This window comes from Sphaeramia orbicularis, chromosome 10, assembly GCF_902148855.1.
Source record: "Sphaeramia orbicularis chromosome 10, fSphaOr1.1, whole genome shotgun sequence".
NCBI lineage: Eukaryota > Metazoa > Chordata > Actinopteri > Kurtiformes > Apogonidae > Sphaeramia > Sphaeramia orbicularis.
In genome coordinates, this window is record NC_043966.1 from 31,448,647 (window position 1) to 31,466,040 (window position 17,394).

General features: G+C 38.4%; 1 protein-coding gene across 1 annotated transcript in view; it reads left to right on the plus strand.

Annotated features, from left to right (window-relative positions):
- frmpd3 (FERM and PDZ domain containing 3) overlaps nucleotides 1-17,394 on the plus strand; it is a 90,096-nt gene that overhangs the window by 403 nt on the left and 72,299 nt on the right. Inside the window, exon 1 of the mRNA XM_030145952.1 lies at nucleotides 1-41. This exon is cut by the window's left edge and continues 403 nt beyond it. The gene's annotated coding sequence lies outside the window, so the exon portion shown is untranslated. The remainder of the gene's footprint in view (nucleotides 42-17,394) is intronic.

The window sequence follows — 17,394 nt, forward strand, 5'->3', positions numbered from 1 at the left end:
TCAACCACAGCCACAGAGAGGACCACCACAGAGACACACAGGTAAGATGCAGCACAGCAGTGGCTTTTCTGCTGGATTTCCATCTATACTGGTGACCACCGATGTGTGGGAATCAGACATGTGCCGTCAGAGATATGGTTTATTGAGCTTCTTTGATTGTCATCTGTTGGTCTGATTATTTGGTGCAGGTTTTTTGCAAGTGTGCATCTTGTTTGTTTGTGCCTGCTGTGCTGATGCTGCATGGCCATTGATTAGAGCGGAGATTGGTCTGTGGATGAGTGCTGTGGCAGCATGATAATGGAATATGTCTCCTGGAGGACATGGTCCGATATTCATCAGGCGTCTGGGGAATGTCAGTGGGAATGCAAAGGGTACAACAGGGAGGCAGAGGGAGTGAGGGAAAAGAAAAAGAGAGGCAGACAGACTGAAAGTCCATGGCATTTCAGATAATTTATGTGACTGCCATATCCTGTGGGCTTCTGCTGTTTTGGATGTAACCATTTGGCTTGCTTTTTCTTGGTACTTCATTGGCGATTCATATATTCATCCCACACTCCATATTAGGCCAGTTTTTCAATTAAAGTCTAAAAGCTGTATTTCACAGTGTGACAGGGCAGCTGAGAGTGCTCATGTTGAAGAAATGCTATAGTAGACTTTCCAGTAAGGGTGTTTGGAGGGAGAGCAGGAAGAGCTCATCTGTGTTAAGTGTGATGCTACAGATTGGAAGCCAAGACTGGAAGTTGGGGTAGAAGCATGAGGAAAGAGGAAGAAACTGTGCACCATGACAAGACCAAACACAGACCTGCAGACAGAAAAACACATGTTGGAGCTGAGATAACCACATGAAGAGGTTTCATGTGTGAAAGTGGAACAATTTCACATGGATTAGTTGAATCGCTGATGGCAATGCTATAGCTGCAGTTTTGAGACTCTAAGAAGACACCTGTTTCAATAGAATATATTTGCTTTGAACACTCCACTTATACTCTGAAGCCTCATTACATATGCTCTAAAATAGTGCTTTTCTTCGTTTGTAGATGTCAACAACAGGGGCAGCAGCAGCAGCAGCTCCAAAGTGCATTTCAAAGATTGGCCCAGGGTGGATGTGCTTATTCAGTGATGCCTGTGGCTGAGAGAGATGAGCTGTCCTGTACCGTTGCATGGAGCATACATCACTGAATGCAGGGCTTTGGACCCAGGAGGAATCAACAGAAGGAAAGCCATTACTTAGATGACCAGGCTTTTCTGATCTCATCATAGGGCTGCAAGTGATAGAGACAGTGGGCACCGGCAAATGGAGAAAACGAGACAGGTAGAGCACAGAGGCAGTCTGTCTGAGGAGGAGGGAACACTCTCCTCAATGCCATGATTAATTCCAAAAGCAGTACATTAAGTGCATGTCAGAAAATATCAATATTTTCCATTACAAATTGTGTCTCAGAGTGGACGGTGGCTGATTTAAAGGTTGAATTTAAAAGGTATGTTGCAAAATCTATCTGTATACCACTCAGGCTAACGCTGGTTCAGCTAGCATTGGTTGGATTGGATGCCTGTGATTAACTGAGTGTTCTTTTGTGAAAAATAACAAAAAGCATGTGAGGGTTTGCCAGAGGACATTTTAATGTCAACAAATATATACACATCCATCACTGTGGAGTAGATGTAAAATAATCAGATGGCATTTAATTGACATGCATAAAAAAAGATCAAACGCGCTCCAAAGCCATGACGGTATTTCTTTGATCATATCGCACATTGTACATTCAAACCACAGCTACCACTGTACCTTCCTGTCAACTTCTGCTTAGTCATTAAAGAAACACCAGAATGGTCCCAAGGTTTTTGGTTTGAGCAGATTAACACAATTTGCGGTGCAGTTTTCACTCAAGACACCAACACGTCATTGAAAATCAGTGAATAACAGGAGTGCCACATTGCAAAACCAAGCCTGGATGTATTTTTGAAATCAAACCAGCATCAAAGTGAACTCGGATGCACATGTAAGCAAAGGCAATTGGTGCAGGCTGGCAGCTCTGCAGAGGAACATAAAAGAACATTATGAAAACAGACTTGGCACCCGCTAAAACCTACAGATCACACTAGTTACAGTGGAGGGCATTTAAATGAGGGAAAAACAACACATTACCTCAGTCTCTCAAATACTTTACACTGCACAAGAGGATAGTACTGTAGCAAAACATGCAAACACTCTTTGTAAGCAATTAAAAAAACCTTAAGTATGCCTGACCTTGTATTATATGCTGTCAGAGCTCACAATATTATCCTATGCTCTCCGTCAATAGAACTCTGTTAACCATCTACAGTTATCATGTTTGTGATATGTATTTCTCCAATTGGAAATGACTTAAGATATTATCACTTGTCATTATCGCTGTTAACCTCAATCCTAATCTTACTGTCATAGTTAAAATTTCCATTAGGTTCTGTTGTGAGGAAAAGAGGACTATTGGACTGTAACACCTTCATTTCATGTGACATGGCTTTCAAAGTGACACCAAGAGGCATTGATGACCACACTACAACAAAATAATGATTTCTGCAACACGGTATGTGGCACGTTCATTAAAAACCATTTTCCCGGCTGCAAAGAGGGACCCTGTTTCTCCTCTACACCAACCGAAGATTGCATCATGACATTGATCCATCAATTCCATTTAGTTCCCATGGAAACCTTTTGTATTTCTAAAGAATCTACAGCAAAATATACTCCGGAATAGATAGCAAGATGGATAGATGTAAAGAAAGACATGTAACGATAGATAGATAGATAGATAGATAGATAGATAGATAGATAGATAGATAGATAGATAGATAGATAGATAGATAGATAGATAGATAGATAGATAGATAGATAGATAGATAGATAGATTCTTTCTCTTGCTCACCATCTCCCTGACAACCAGCTGTTTCTGATGCTGTTTCCAAAGGGCATTTAAGCAAAACCAGAGGCCAGATCGCAGCCACAAATGAGACAGGGGAAAAAAAAACACCAGTGCAGTAATAAACTAGCAGTGTTACTGGGGCGATAAATATCTGAGTAACAACATGCATATTAATTGGTCTTTTGTGCCAGTGCATTTCTGAGAATCACGCTAGTGCGCCGCAGAAGAGCAGTGCAGTGTGAAGTCGTTACTTAACTTGGCCAGGATCCCAAACTATCAACTGGGGGAAAGACAAAAACACTTGCAGCAAAGGCAAAAATAAACCACTCTTTGAACGCTGGATTGTAAGATTATGTTTATGCTATGCCATCCTCAATAACAAAGACAAGACAGAGATCAGAGACTGGGTCCACACTGGTGCACACTTTAAGTTTGCTTCTTTCCATGGTGTTGTTCTCATTTGGGTGCTACACTGTGTACACAATGGTGAAGAAAATAATTAAATGAGTTGCACCCGGGAATATAATTTAACCCCCAGCTTGAGCAGCCATGAGGCCAAACCGGAGGGGCCTTTATGTCAAGAGCACCGGATGAAAATCCTCAGGTCATACATCATTTGGGAAATGTGTTTAGCCTTTCAGGGAGAATATTTGTATTGTTTAATTCCCATGCAAATATTTTTTGTACTGATCTAGACTGTGACGCACATGCAGAAAATAAAATCAGTTATTGGGATCAGGTTGATGACCATGTTTTGCTACAAACATAGCCAGGGCCCACAAAGCTAATTACATTAGTAACTCTGGTTTCCTGTCACTGTGGTGTTCCAAAGGCTGCTTCAAAATATACATAGTACTTCTTGGTTTAGCATCACACAAATCCCATTTATTCCACCTGACTGCGTTTGTAAAAGTCTTTCTGCTGCCATGTAGAAAACAAATGACTGCAGTGTTTTCTGCAGATCCAACCAGGAAACAACTCCTGATTTTCTCAGGTTATAATCTTATCAGATTTTTTTTTCCAAGCATTTTTCACTTTTCAACTGAAAAAAAAAACAAGCAAACAAAAAACAGAATTCTAAACGTACTATAAATTTGTGCGGTATAAATAACTATAGTTTTCAGGTAAGGACAGCTTTAGAAAAATAGCCAGAGGCTGAAGCTGTACACAGAGGGAGAAATGGTGGGCAGTGATGGTGCTTCTGCAGGGGAAAAGAGGAGATGAGTGAGGTAAACTGCAGGACTGAGGAGCAATCAGGAGTCCTTCTTGTGGTCTGTACTCGAAGTCTGCACATGTAAAAATCCAGAATGAACTAAATCTTTCAGTACAGTAAATCTTCCACCTAGGAAATGGGAGAAATATTTGAAAACACAGATACATTTGCTTAATATTTCAAAAGATTTTAATGGAGCTTTCTTTCTCTCTTTTCACTCTCCATCACTCCAGTCACTCACCTCTTTCTCAGGTCCTGTTTTGCTCTAGTTTTAACCTTACATGAGAATATACTGTATTTGTACTAGAAAGTGATCATGGACAATAATATTCCTCTTATATGCAGTTAATCCACACACATGATGCTGTATATTTTCCACCAGTGCTTGTTTGTTTGTTTCTGTACTCCAATTTGTTACTATCTATGTTCCATTTATCGTCCCATGGCCATTAAATATCTAGTGTGATTTGGATAAAGGGACCGACCATCTGTCTTCAGATAATATGCAGAAAATGAAAAAGAGTCTGATCAAGATAAAGAAAAAAAAGTCATATATTTTGTGAGTGTGATGTAAGCTAGAGAAAGAGACTGAGACAAGAACAGAGACACACAGAAGGAAATGGAACCGGAGATGATTGATGATCTATATTATTTCTCCTGCAGAGAAAAAATCAGCAGTGTTAAAAAGTCAATTTTGACAGTACATTTGAAGTATTTTGAATTCCAATTAAGACATGCTGCTTTTCACTGTCACAAACCTTACCTCCTATAAGTTACATTTCAGCAATTTGTTTTGTCAATATTTTCATTGTTACTTAGATAACATTCTGTGGACGCAGTCACTAATAATGATGATCAATGCATATGGGGCCTTCACTAACAAGCTGTCACAAGCTGAACTGCTTTACTCTTTAACCATATATAGCTCTGTGAAGTGGAACTACCACATCAGCAAAGTGAACACAGCTCTTTGAGATTTCCCTAAATCAGCCTTGCAGTGGCCCTGATGCTTGACTCACAAGGCAGTGCTTTTAATACATTTTTTGAAGTCTGGAATAAAACATAAGATTTTGTGTTTGGTGTGGTTTGATCTTCTGTGTTGATCATAAGATAGAGAACTGTGTTCAGAAGATCAAACATATACGGTATGTGTTATATAAAGAGCAACAAGCAGATGGATGAGCAGAGAGGTTTGACAGCAGACAGTTGTACATATCCCCGTTTCAAAAATACAATTCATGCAGTTTATAACAGAATTTAACTGACATCAGTGGGAAACAACTACAGAGGGTATCATGCTGTATACTGCTGTCCGTTATGCAACAACACCACAGTAGCACTGAGGAAAAAACCTTAGTGGCACAAAATAAAAGATGCAGTGACCATTGTGGGCTGGTGGACAAAGGATCTGACTTTACCACACTTGCTACTGCCTAAAATATTTTGTCTACACTGCAGAAAAGATTAGAATCTCATTTTGCACAGTGATGCAGATTTTCCATCATTATTATCACACAAACCCATGGCAATAAGCTGGGTCAAAAGAGCACAAAGTAAAAGAAAATAAAGCAAAACTCACCATTCCTTCAGCTGATCGACCCACAAGGGTAAATAAAAAAAAGGAACAAAATCAATTTTCTTAATAGCTAAAGGAAGCCAGCACGTGCTTTTGCATTATATTGCAAAAGTGCACTTGATTAATGGGAGCACATACTGTACTTAGGATGCCAGTGTGAGTTTGATTTAACAACAGCGGCCAGGTTTCTGCTTGATGATGAATGTTTTAAATTGTCCTCAATTTTTCACAGTTATTGTCTCACACTACTAGGGAATTAAAACTGATAACTATGTTTGACCAAAACAATGCCAGTGAGCTCTATGTATGTTGGCATTTTTTAACTATCTGTTCTCTGTAGAGGAAAAAGCACATACCGTCCAAAGCAGGTGGGCGATATGGAGGAAAAACAGCAGCATCTGCATCTGACATATTGAAACCCTGTGGCATGTTCATAAAATGCTGTTGAAATAAAATGCATAGCAACAGCACAGTATATGCAATAATTAGTAATTAATAATTAGACTCTGGTAACATCATTATGGTCACATTCAAAAAGCATCATCAAGTACAAATCAAGAACCATGTAAATATGTGTATGCCAGGCAGTGCAACACTGACAAAACAATCATTTTTAATTTGCTGTGAATAACCCATTCTGAAAAACACCACTTCTATTACAGATAGAGAATAGTATTGTCTCAAAAGAAAGCAGTTAATGAGAAGGAAAAGTGCAAAAATCTCTCCTGTTACATATGATTTGTTGAAGTAAATAAGACAGAGGATTTATCTCAATCTGCTGTTGCTGTGTTTCTGTGGAGATTTGGGAGGGATCTGATGTTCTTTGATGTGTGCACTGTTCCCTCCCTGAAGCAGTGCAAACCAAAGATAAAACCTTTCCTTTTAATAGAGGGCTTCACTTCAAAGGTGTGCAAGTGAAACGCTTTGACATACTGTCAGTGCTCATGTGTGTATCTAAGTGTGTGTGTTTCTTCTCCGACAAAATTTTTAAATATGCATTTCTTAAACAAGTGTTTAACAAGGAACATAAAATGTACATGAGAGTAAATCCTTACAAAGCTCCATCTGTATGAGTTTGTGTTTAATATGACAAACACAAACAGTAGATACAGACATAAACGTTCTGCACACCCACACATGCACACTTTTTATAATGTGTGTAAGTGTGTGTAGCTGTGACTAATGCTGATGACACACCTTTATTCATTCATTCATTTTCTGAACTGTTCAGTCCTTGAAAGGGTCGTGGGGTTGGAGTTTGTCCCGGCTACCAAGGGGTGAAGGTGGGGTACTTATGAATGTGTCGCCAGTGCATCGCAGGGCTGACATACACAGACAAACAATAAGTCACTCTCACATTCACATCTACTGGCGATTGTTTGGACCTTTTTACTGTGAGGCAACAGTTCTAACCACTGCACCCTGATGTCACACATACATCAACATATTCACATTACATGCAAACATGCTTTATGCACACAGGCAAAAATTCAAAACTTTGCAAACAAACTAAAAATATTGCTTCAGTGAAGAAGAAAAAGAAGAAGAAGAAACTGGTTCTTGTTTTTCTATGTAGTTTTAATTTTTTTTAAACTGTTAAATAAGGACAAAATGCCACAGTCTTTATGCTAATATCTAATTAACGACCACCACATTTATTTATATTCCATAAAGTAAACACTGAAATGCAGAGCAGATGAAAATGTGGATTCAATATGCAGCTAATGTAGTCCAGACAAACAAACAGTGTCCCTGCAGATTGTGATTCTCTCTTGCATAAAGCCCTGCTAAATTCTGCTGTCAACACAACATATCTATGTACAAACATGAGCTGCAACTTGGACAAAAAGCACAGATTTACATCTAACCGGCTGTGTCGGTTTTTGTTACAATCATGCAGACTGTCAATGTCAGAGAATTGTTGAGAACACCGCACAGACAGGGTTTATATTCATCCACAGACTGTTCCAGAGATTGCAGCTTTCAGCCCACAGGTCCTGGAGTGTGCACACAACATGTCATGTGTGCATGAGTATACACAGCTCGAAAAACCCAGCAACCCAGCACCCCCTCTGGGTTATTTCTTATAAGAGAGAGTCTTCCCAACCCCCTCAAGCATGCACATGCACACACTTACAAAATGCACATTCATGCACACGGAGAGAGGTCCCATTGACATTGTGATTATGTGGGGGTACATTCATTCTCTTCAGACAAAACTAATTTAAATTTTTAATGGATTCAGACTCTTTGAGGGAAAATAGAGTTTGTAGCTTTAGTGAGTGTTTGTAACCCTCCACCCTTCCTACTTCTAAATTTGTGTAACCCTGAGGAAAAGAAGCAGCCCAATATGAACATTTAATGTAATTGGACACACTAAATGTGGTATTAGGCAGAACATGTCATGTAAATAGTATTCTACCGTGCATGAATGGGTAATGTAGTTTGAACCTGGTGTTCTCTCCAAAATGTTTTAACTTTAACAAAAATATTCCATTTATCCATATATATTTCTTTACATCCATATATCTACACATCTATACGTCCAGCCATCTATCCAAGACTATATTTTGCTGTAAGAAGATTAGTCCATTAGTCCAGTGGTTCTCAAACTTTTTACAGTGCAGTACCCCCTGAAATGTACTTTTTTTTAGCCAAGTACCCCCAACTCTCACTTCCAATTAGGCAAAATGTGTTCCTGTGCCCAGGTTGTCTGTTTATATTTTTAAAACTTTGTAAACAAACAACATATATTTAACAATAATATATAAAAAATAATATTTTTTAAGTAAATTTTGTGTGCAAAATATAAGCTCAAAAGTGCCCTCTTTCATTGATAAGAAAAATAAATAAATTGGTCATTAATGAATAAATGAACCTTTCATCAACAAAAAATAATTACTAAGCTACTCAAATAAACACATTTTGAAGAATATAAAATAAAAAAGTTCTTAAAATGTTACCAAAGCTTAAACAAGATGATTGACAATAGAACTATTATAGGAATGTATTTATTGTGTTTTAAATTTCAGCATTAATTCACATTTTGTATTCAGTACATAATGACTTAATTAATGTATTTTTCCAAAAAAATTTCAAGTACCCCCTGGGCTTCTTCCAAGTACCCCTGGGGTACTCGTTCCCCACTTTGGAAACCCCTGCATTAATCCATCTGTCTGTCCCCATGACTTCTAAAATACAATATTAGCCGTCAATTTAACAAAATGTCACAAAATTTGGCAAACGTTTACTTGCATGCAAAGATGAATTCAATCCTTTTTGTGGCCAGAGGTTAAGGGAACATGTCGGTGTGAACTACTTTCTTTCTATTCTCATGATATTGCAAGCCCAGCATCTCAGGACCATCCTGAGTGATTGCTTTCTTTCTTTTCTTTAAATGTTCACTTTTTTTTGTGACCTCATAAAACATATTTTTGTTTGGTAGAAGCAGAGAGCTGCATGGCCAAATAATAAAGTAACAGCAGTGGGCGAAATCCCTAAGACTTATTATTTGCAGCTCCAAGTGTATTTTTTAATGTGAACTTTACGGTTAATGAAGCTAGAAATCTTTTGTCATAGTGGCTTACTTCTACACACACTGGGGACTCATATATGTACAAAAGCAGTGAAAACTGTTGCATAATAAGTGACCTTTAAACAAAAATCTGCATGTCAACAAAATGTATGACTAAACAACTATGACAGGCAAATGGAACATGTAAAGATCATCTGAAGAAAATGTGGTATTTCAAGTGTACGTTTTTTATCGTCAAAATGCACTGAGTAGATTAGGGTCATCCTCTTCTAATATTCTCTCCTTCCTTATATTAGCTGATGGTTAAGACCTAGCTGATGACTTTTGAGTTGATATATATAAAAAAAAGAATTACCATTGATCTTGTCCGGAAATTCAACTCCTCTAAGTGATAGTGGATTGAACAGCTGAGGGCCACTGCTGAGATGGAGCACTTGTCTGGTTAATTAATGGTCTTCAGGTGATGTGGGTGGTCCCGTCTCCAGCAGGAGTGGAGTTCATTCTCTGGAGAAGGATCGGCCTGTAATGAAGGGCACTTAGACCACCTACCAGGAGACCACAGTCATGATTAAAAGTCACCAACAGTTTCCTTTGGATACAACAAATTCATCACAGATTAGTTGCTGAAACATTGCATGTGACTGATCCAAGATGCAGTGCACCCACAGGCTGCCTCAGCATCCTACCTTCATATCTGGATTCGGGGGTGGGGGGGGGGCTGGTGAACAGCAGGAATGCAGCAAAAGACGTGTTTACTTATAATCTTTGTGGTGATGATAAAGTATCTTTGTGTGAGTGAGAGCAGCACTGATAAATTGTGCTTGGCCCAGCGTATTTTCATTCAGTGACTGTCTCCAAGGTGAAAAGTCTGGATTCAGACAAATCCTGTGCTAATGGCCTGTCACTCCTCTTGGGAATATAGTAAACACTGGCTCTGTAAATTATATTTCACAGAGAATGTCTTTCAGATAAATATGCTGACAATACACAGCACAACAAATATTCGACATGAATAATGCTCTTACTAATGAAAGGAGAAAGTCGAAATAAGACAATATTCATGCAAAAGCACATTGGGATATATGCATATCAAATATGATCTGAATGAGTAAACTGTAATCAGTTTTCAGAGTTTGCTGCAGTACTCAGAGGAATGCTCCATATAATTATGGTCGATGCAGTTTCATCCAGCAGTGTTGTACAATCACAGCTGCTGATCTGTAGGTTTTTGTCCTCGTTTTCACAATGGGTACACAATGGGATTAATTTCGTATTTTGCCAGAGAGCGAAGCCAAAAGGAGTCTGCACGAGTGTCAGTATCAGACCAAACTGTAATACCATACAGCCAGTTGTTTTGAAGGGATTAAAGGAGGAAATTATGCATTACTAGGCCTTCAATCCAGAGTAGCATGCATCTGAAGGTGAAAAATGTCTTTAGCCTAACGCTTACAAACTGTAAGCTTCTCCCTGCTGAACATGATGCTGTTTGATGAATAACGCAAATCTTATGCACATAATACAAGGCTTGTGTCAGCTTCAGTTTGACATCTTTGTCACAGTCTGTAATTCAGTCATTGATTAGAATGTTTTCATGCATTCGCCTCTGCCAACTAAATTAGAAGATGGATATATGAATTTCACCCCAGTTTGTCTCCAAGTTTTTCTTGTCCCTACTGGCCGGATCTCTCGAAAACAGGCTGGTTGAATTTGGCTGAAACATGGATACAAAGGCCTTCTCCAGAGGCTCAACTAATCAGATATTGATGAATTTGTGTGCTGTGATTTTGTTTGTTTGTTTGTTTACCATACTGCAGGTTGCTAGAAAAAAATCCAAAATGAGTCTGAGCAGACAGGTGACAATAAAGTTTAGGCTGTATATGATAACGCTTGTTGGCCTGTGGCTTTGTTAGGGGATTTGGAGAGTTGGAAAGACTATATTCAGTTTAGTGATTGAAGAGCCAATGGTCCCTGTCCAAATTTAACTTGACTATGCATCTAGAGATATTTACTAAAGACATTTGTTTAAAATGAAACTGAAACATTTCATATCTCAGTGGATGGTGAGGGATAAAATAATTCATTCCATTTCACTGCAGTTATTTTAAGATGTGTACCAGTTGCCATCCAGCATTCTAAACCAGCTCATTTCCGTCGTCCACGTTGTATATTCATTTGTGATTTCTTACAGCTCTATTGCTGAGGTATACTCTTCTGCTCATATTTTAACTCGCCAGTTAATTGCTTCGTATATCTTTGTGGCAGTTTTAGGATCCAACAGAACAAGTAGTCGGTCTCTCTTTTGTTTGACATCTCACTGGACAAAGGTGTTGCTCTCAGCTAAAGGCTGTGTGCTCCCTCACACCTGGCTGGTGCGGCTGAGGCCAATAACTGGCTGCCTCCCTGGCTCATCAGTCTGGCAGACAGTAAATCACCCTGGGCCCCTGCAGGAGCCCTGAAGCTGAGCTGCACGTCACAGACACCACTTTATAGCTAATACCTTCCTGCAGGCTTGCACCTCTGTGGCAGATTGCTTGCTTTGTGTACATAAGAATGCACATGAAGAAGGGTGGGTATTTTCTCAAAATGACAATTTTTTTCACAGTGGTTTGCAAAAAGTCCAAAACGTCATTTTGATCACTTATGATGCAGGAACCGATAACAAGCGTACCTTCCATCCAGAGTGAGCGCTTTCAGCTTTTTTGAAAGGGCTGCATGATAACTTTGAATGCAGCTCCTCTGGTAGTCTTTTGTCAAAGCATCAAGGAGAAGCTGACACACATTTCTTGTGTTTCTGCTGGTGCTGAATTTCTGGATTTGTTATCAGTTTGTGCCAATATGTGTGTGTTTGTATGTGTGTGCATGTGCTAAGTGGATTGCTTTCTGAGCCGGATGCAGGAGTCTGGTATGACAAAAGCTTACAGCTTCAGACAGACAGATGTTCCTCTTCAGATAGCAATCTCAGCATAGAACATGGCTGCAAGAACAAAGCTGTCTCCTGTGATTATGCTCCCTCTACAGTCTGAACCTGGGGAATACTTTGTGCATAGTACAGTCGAGACCCAGCTGATTGGAGTCACAGAGAGTTAAATGATTAATACATTTATGACAGATTCTATTTTTATATTTATAGATATCATGGAGGCTGTTTGAAGTTGATAGAAAAGAGACTCAATAACTTATTTGAATTGTTTTGCTGTGAGTTTCAGAGCTCAGAGATAAGAGAGTGTGGGGATATGACAGCTGGCACAGTGGAGGCTGTTTTTTTCTTTTTTTCTCCTCTTTTTTTCATGAAGAAACTTCAGAGCGGTGTTTAATCTCCACCTTCATACCTAAATCCTGCCCAGCAGCTGGGAGAGGAGGACCTGAGCAGGTGATCACCAAAAGCAGGCGCAAGGAAGCAACTGAAAACACACAGAAGAGGCAAAACCCAGTGGTCCCAATTTAACACAAGTGACACAGACACACAGAGACAAAAGCACAGTGTTCAGCCCTCATCATTCATTGACTGACAGCTTCAGGGCTTCTGTCAGGGAGGCTTTTTTCCTGATAACTTGAGGGGAAAAAGGTAAAGGCTTCAACATGTTTTCAGGCTCTAGGTGACGAGCCGGCTGCCATAAAGTGATGCATGGAGGAGGTAGCCTTAATGTGACTAACTGCCCAAGGTTTTGGCTCTCAGAGGAGCTGCAAGGCTAAGCTGTAATGGAACTGCAGCAAGAACAGAAAATCTCACTGAGGAAAGGAAACCACAGAGTACTTATCTGAGAATGTAGTCTACGCCTAAAATCCATGGTATTCATCCAGAATGTACTGCACGAAGCTTTGATCAGTAAAAGTGTATTATTGGAACAAGATGTTTTTCCCTTCATAACAACATATTTGACCAGATTATATAACTATGTTTTACATTATTATAATACATACATTTATCATATTATGATAGTTAAAACATTCAAACGTTCTCATTATTTTGTGATAACTGCCTATATTGTTAAAAAATCATGAGAGAAAAAGCACAGGAAAGCATAAAAGGGGGAATATGGATCATCTACACAGTATTCCTAAATGCTACTCGATATATGGTCCGATTCTGCTCTTATCGTAAAATGCACAGAATGAATGAGACGGAGCGTCAGTATCTGGCAGTGCTATGGATTTGTCATTGTAGTAGGTCTCTTAATGCACATGGACAGTAACTCAGAGCCTCCATGCTCTTCCAGCTCATCGGACTCACTTTTCCTGCTGTAGAGTCATATGCATCATCTATCATGCACAAGAACAGTAAACTGTTATTGAGTACTTTCATGACCCAGACATGCAATATTAAACTTTTATTCACTGAACTTCACATACTACACTGTACAACTGGAAGCCTAAATCCATATCCCTGGAATCACTGGGTAAGGATCATGTTCCATTATTCAGTAAACCAGTATCCTTAAAATACAATGTAAAACATCAACTTCAGCATGTTAGATGTAAATTTGTGAATCCTACACAACTTAATGAGACTGTTTTTGACCCCTGTCCCTCTTTTCATTCACATACTGCTTGGTAAAATGTAAAGATTTCATGTTTAACAAAATAAATATCATTATGTCATGAAAAAAATGTTCTTGTCATAACATGAAAGGCATTACACTGCAAAAAAAATGCCCTGCTAGAAATAAGCCTAATATTCCTAAATCTGGTCAAATTGGCTTATATTGAGCAAAAAAAATTCTGCCAGTGGGGTAAGAAAAAAAATTTTAACTAGAATTCTTAAAATAAGCCAAAAAGTCTATCAATTAAAAAACCATAATGTGCTTTAACCCATAAAGACCCAACGAGCCACTGACGACCAAAACCATCTACTGGTCTAAAATGTTTAATATCTTCTGAACCACTAATCCTATGAGTCCATGTAAATAATTGGTGTAAAATACAGTTCATCATCTTTTTATGGTCATCAGATATGACCCATTTGGACGTTCAGAGGCTCAGAGGTTACCATAGAAACACCGTCATCTTCTACAACATTGATTAACTAATAAAACCCATGGATTTGGATCAATGACAGTGGATGGAGACACTTTGTTTAGGTTCAGTTAATGATACATATTTACAGAAAAGTCACTTTTTTCCACAGTTTTCTTTGTTTTTGATGTAATAAACCTCAAGTTTAATCTAAGCTTTTATGAACATTTTCACGATCAACACATTAAATAATGGAAAATACTTGATTTATACTGGAAAAAAGCACAATACAGAGAATAATATTATAATAAATGGTGATAAGTTATTTAAGAAAGGTTGAATGCAGAGAAAAAATCATTTGGGAACTGACACAAAAGTAGCACTGGGTCTTTATGGGTTAAACTAGACAAAAATGCTAGAATTTTAGCAAACAGCACTCAGTACAACAAATAAAATCACCTTGATATTAGCTATAAATCTTATTAAGAAAAAATTATATGTTTTTTTAAATGAGAATATTTTCCTTATGTTAAAACTTCTTGGCAAGCTTTTTTTCTTATTTAGATGACAAATAAGACAAATGTTCCAGAAATAAGGCTTTTTCACTTTCTTAGAAATCATTTTCTGCAGCATATAAGTGACTGAAACTAAAAACATTTAATGTCATGTAAAAATGTTGGTCAAACTTTCTGTAATTGATCATTTGTGTAGACCAACTAGAAATGGTGATACTATATTTTTTTTTTTTTAGCTGAGTTTGACAATGTATTGAATTTCTGCTGAATTTCAAATTAGAAAGAAAAAGAGAATCTCTATTTTTTGGTATTTATCTGAGAATTGATGTATTTAATAAATTACAAAAATGTCACAAATGATAAATATTTTTGGTTTTGTTTATGTACAGCGCATATACAAACATAAGGGTGCTGCTATGAAATGTTCCATAAAGACTATGATTTGACACAATTATGAGATACAGAAATGCAGCTCAGTAGTTTGTCATAAATTCATATCAAGTATTTTGGTGCAGACAACATAAAATAGCCTGAGATGTGCAGTCCCAACTGGGACCGTACAGAGGAAAAGGGCAACTGTGATGTATTGATGCAGAGTCAGGGCATGACCTGCTCTGCTGCCACTAATCAATGTTCACCTCAACCTTCAACATTTCAGGCAGACCATACCTCTGGCGTGCCAATGCAATCTGACAGCTTTTTCTTTGCATGTAGATGTCAAGCTAGCTGAAATTTCTCTCTGTGGACTTTCCTCTGTTCAAATGAGATGGGAGCTTCAGTGATCCAATGCAGGTGTTTTTAATGGTCTTGGTTTTATGGCGTTACATAAAGCATGACATTAAAGGTATGTGACAAGAATGCTGAGATGGCCAAATGATGTAGTTCACAGCCCCTGTCAGCTCCTCCTCTTTCTCTACATCTCACTAACAATTTAGGGATTCTGCTGAATGCAGACCAAGCTGATTTGCATGTTACCCATCACCTCTCTTAGGACAGGGTTAAATGGTTTGTAACTAAACAACGTGCTTAAAAAAAGACAGCAATGCTGATGCAGGCTTTAATTTGAAGAGTATCAACAGAACTGTCTTTAGTTGCAAATCAGTGGGAGTTGGTAAAACCAAGGGAAAAAAAGGAAATGGATTATTCTAAAACATCACAGATGATCAAAGAAGCAAGCCGGAATAAAATCTGAATTCATTATTTTAAGTGTAAAAGTGTTTTTTCTTGAGCTTTTGTAACAAATTACCATCTCTGAAGTCAAGGGCATAGCCAAACCATCTACCACCTGATGAGAAGAAATATGTCCAATCTATTAAACCCAAACTGAGTTAATGGTGTAATTACAATGTCTGCCTGGTTCTTAACCTACACCATGGCCACATAAAACCCAGTGAGGATTAGAAGTTATCCCGGAGCTTTAAAGATAGTTCTCTTTCTTCACTCGTCCTAATGCTTGGGCTCTCAGAACAAAGTGTTTCATGGTAGATGGAGAGCAGCACTCTTTGAGTCATTAAGTCCTCTCAGTGCGTCAGCATGGGAAGATCTCTTCAGAGTTATCAGTGAGGATACATCATCTTGTTGAATTGAGAACAATTTCCTGAAATGGAAAGCAAAGTCCTCTCATTATTGTGTTGTGACAGTATCATACACCTCATTTACATAATTCTATCTACGTTGACTTGGTCTCCATTCTTTCTTTCTCTCTGCAGTTAAAAATGACCATGTGGCCAAAAGATACTGAGCTGATTTCTGCACAGTTTCTTTACACTCTTGTTAAGCATTTAAACAAGAAAATAATAGAATAAAAATAAAGCTGTGAGTGAGCACATGGCCCTGGCACCTTCATGCACATACGGTATATACCTTCACCTTGTTTTTGTAAAATGCACTTAATGCAATGAGGCCAAGTGTCAGTATCTGGCAGTGCTATGGATTTATCAATAGAACAAGTCAGTTAATGCACATGGACAGTAACACAGAGCCTCCATGCTCTTCCAGCTGATTGGACTCACTTTTCCTGCTGTACAGTCACATGCATCATCTGTCACGCACAAGAACAGCAAACTGTTACTGAGTAACTTCATCCGACATGCGATATTAAACTTTTATTCACTGAACTTCTCATACTAAACTGTACCACTGGAAGCCTAATGTCATCCATATCCCTGTAAGCTCTGGGTAAGGGTCATGTGACATGATGCACCAATCAGTATTCTAATAATACACAGTAAAATGTCAATATCAACACATGTTGTATGTAAATCTGTGAAGTCTACACAACTAAATCAGACTGTTTTTGGCCCCTATTCCTCTTTTTCTGTTGAAACACACATACATACAGTACATACCTTTAGGCCTGTCCACTTTAAGGATGCTCCTTGCAGTAATTAAATGTCATTTCTTACGTCCATTGTCTGGCACTAGAAATGAGCCACTGCTTATATACTGTATGATTACATGGTGAAACAGCAGCCATAATGGCAGAAACAGGTCAGTGAATGGTGGATGTGCTGTTAATGTGAAGGCTTTTGTTGTACATTTGGACATGGTACATTTGCAAATTTGGTGAGACCAGCTGAAATCTCATGGAGTGATTTTCAGAGATTTTAAAGGGGACTGCATTAATCTATGTCTAACAATTTTTAACCAAAGTGGCACTAAAATATATGACTCACCATTCCTGATGCATGAGGATTGTT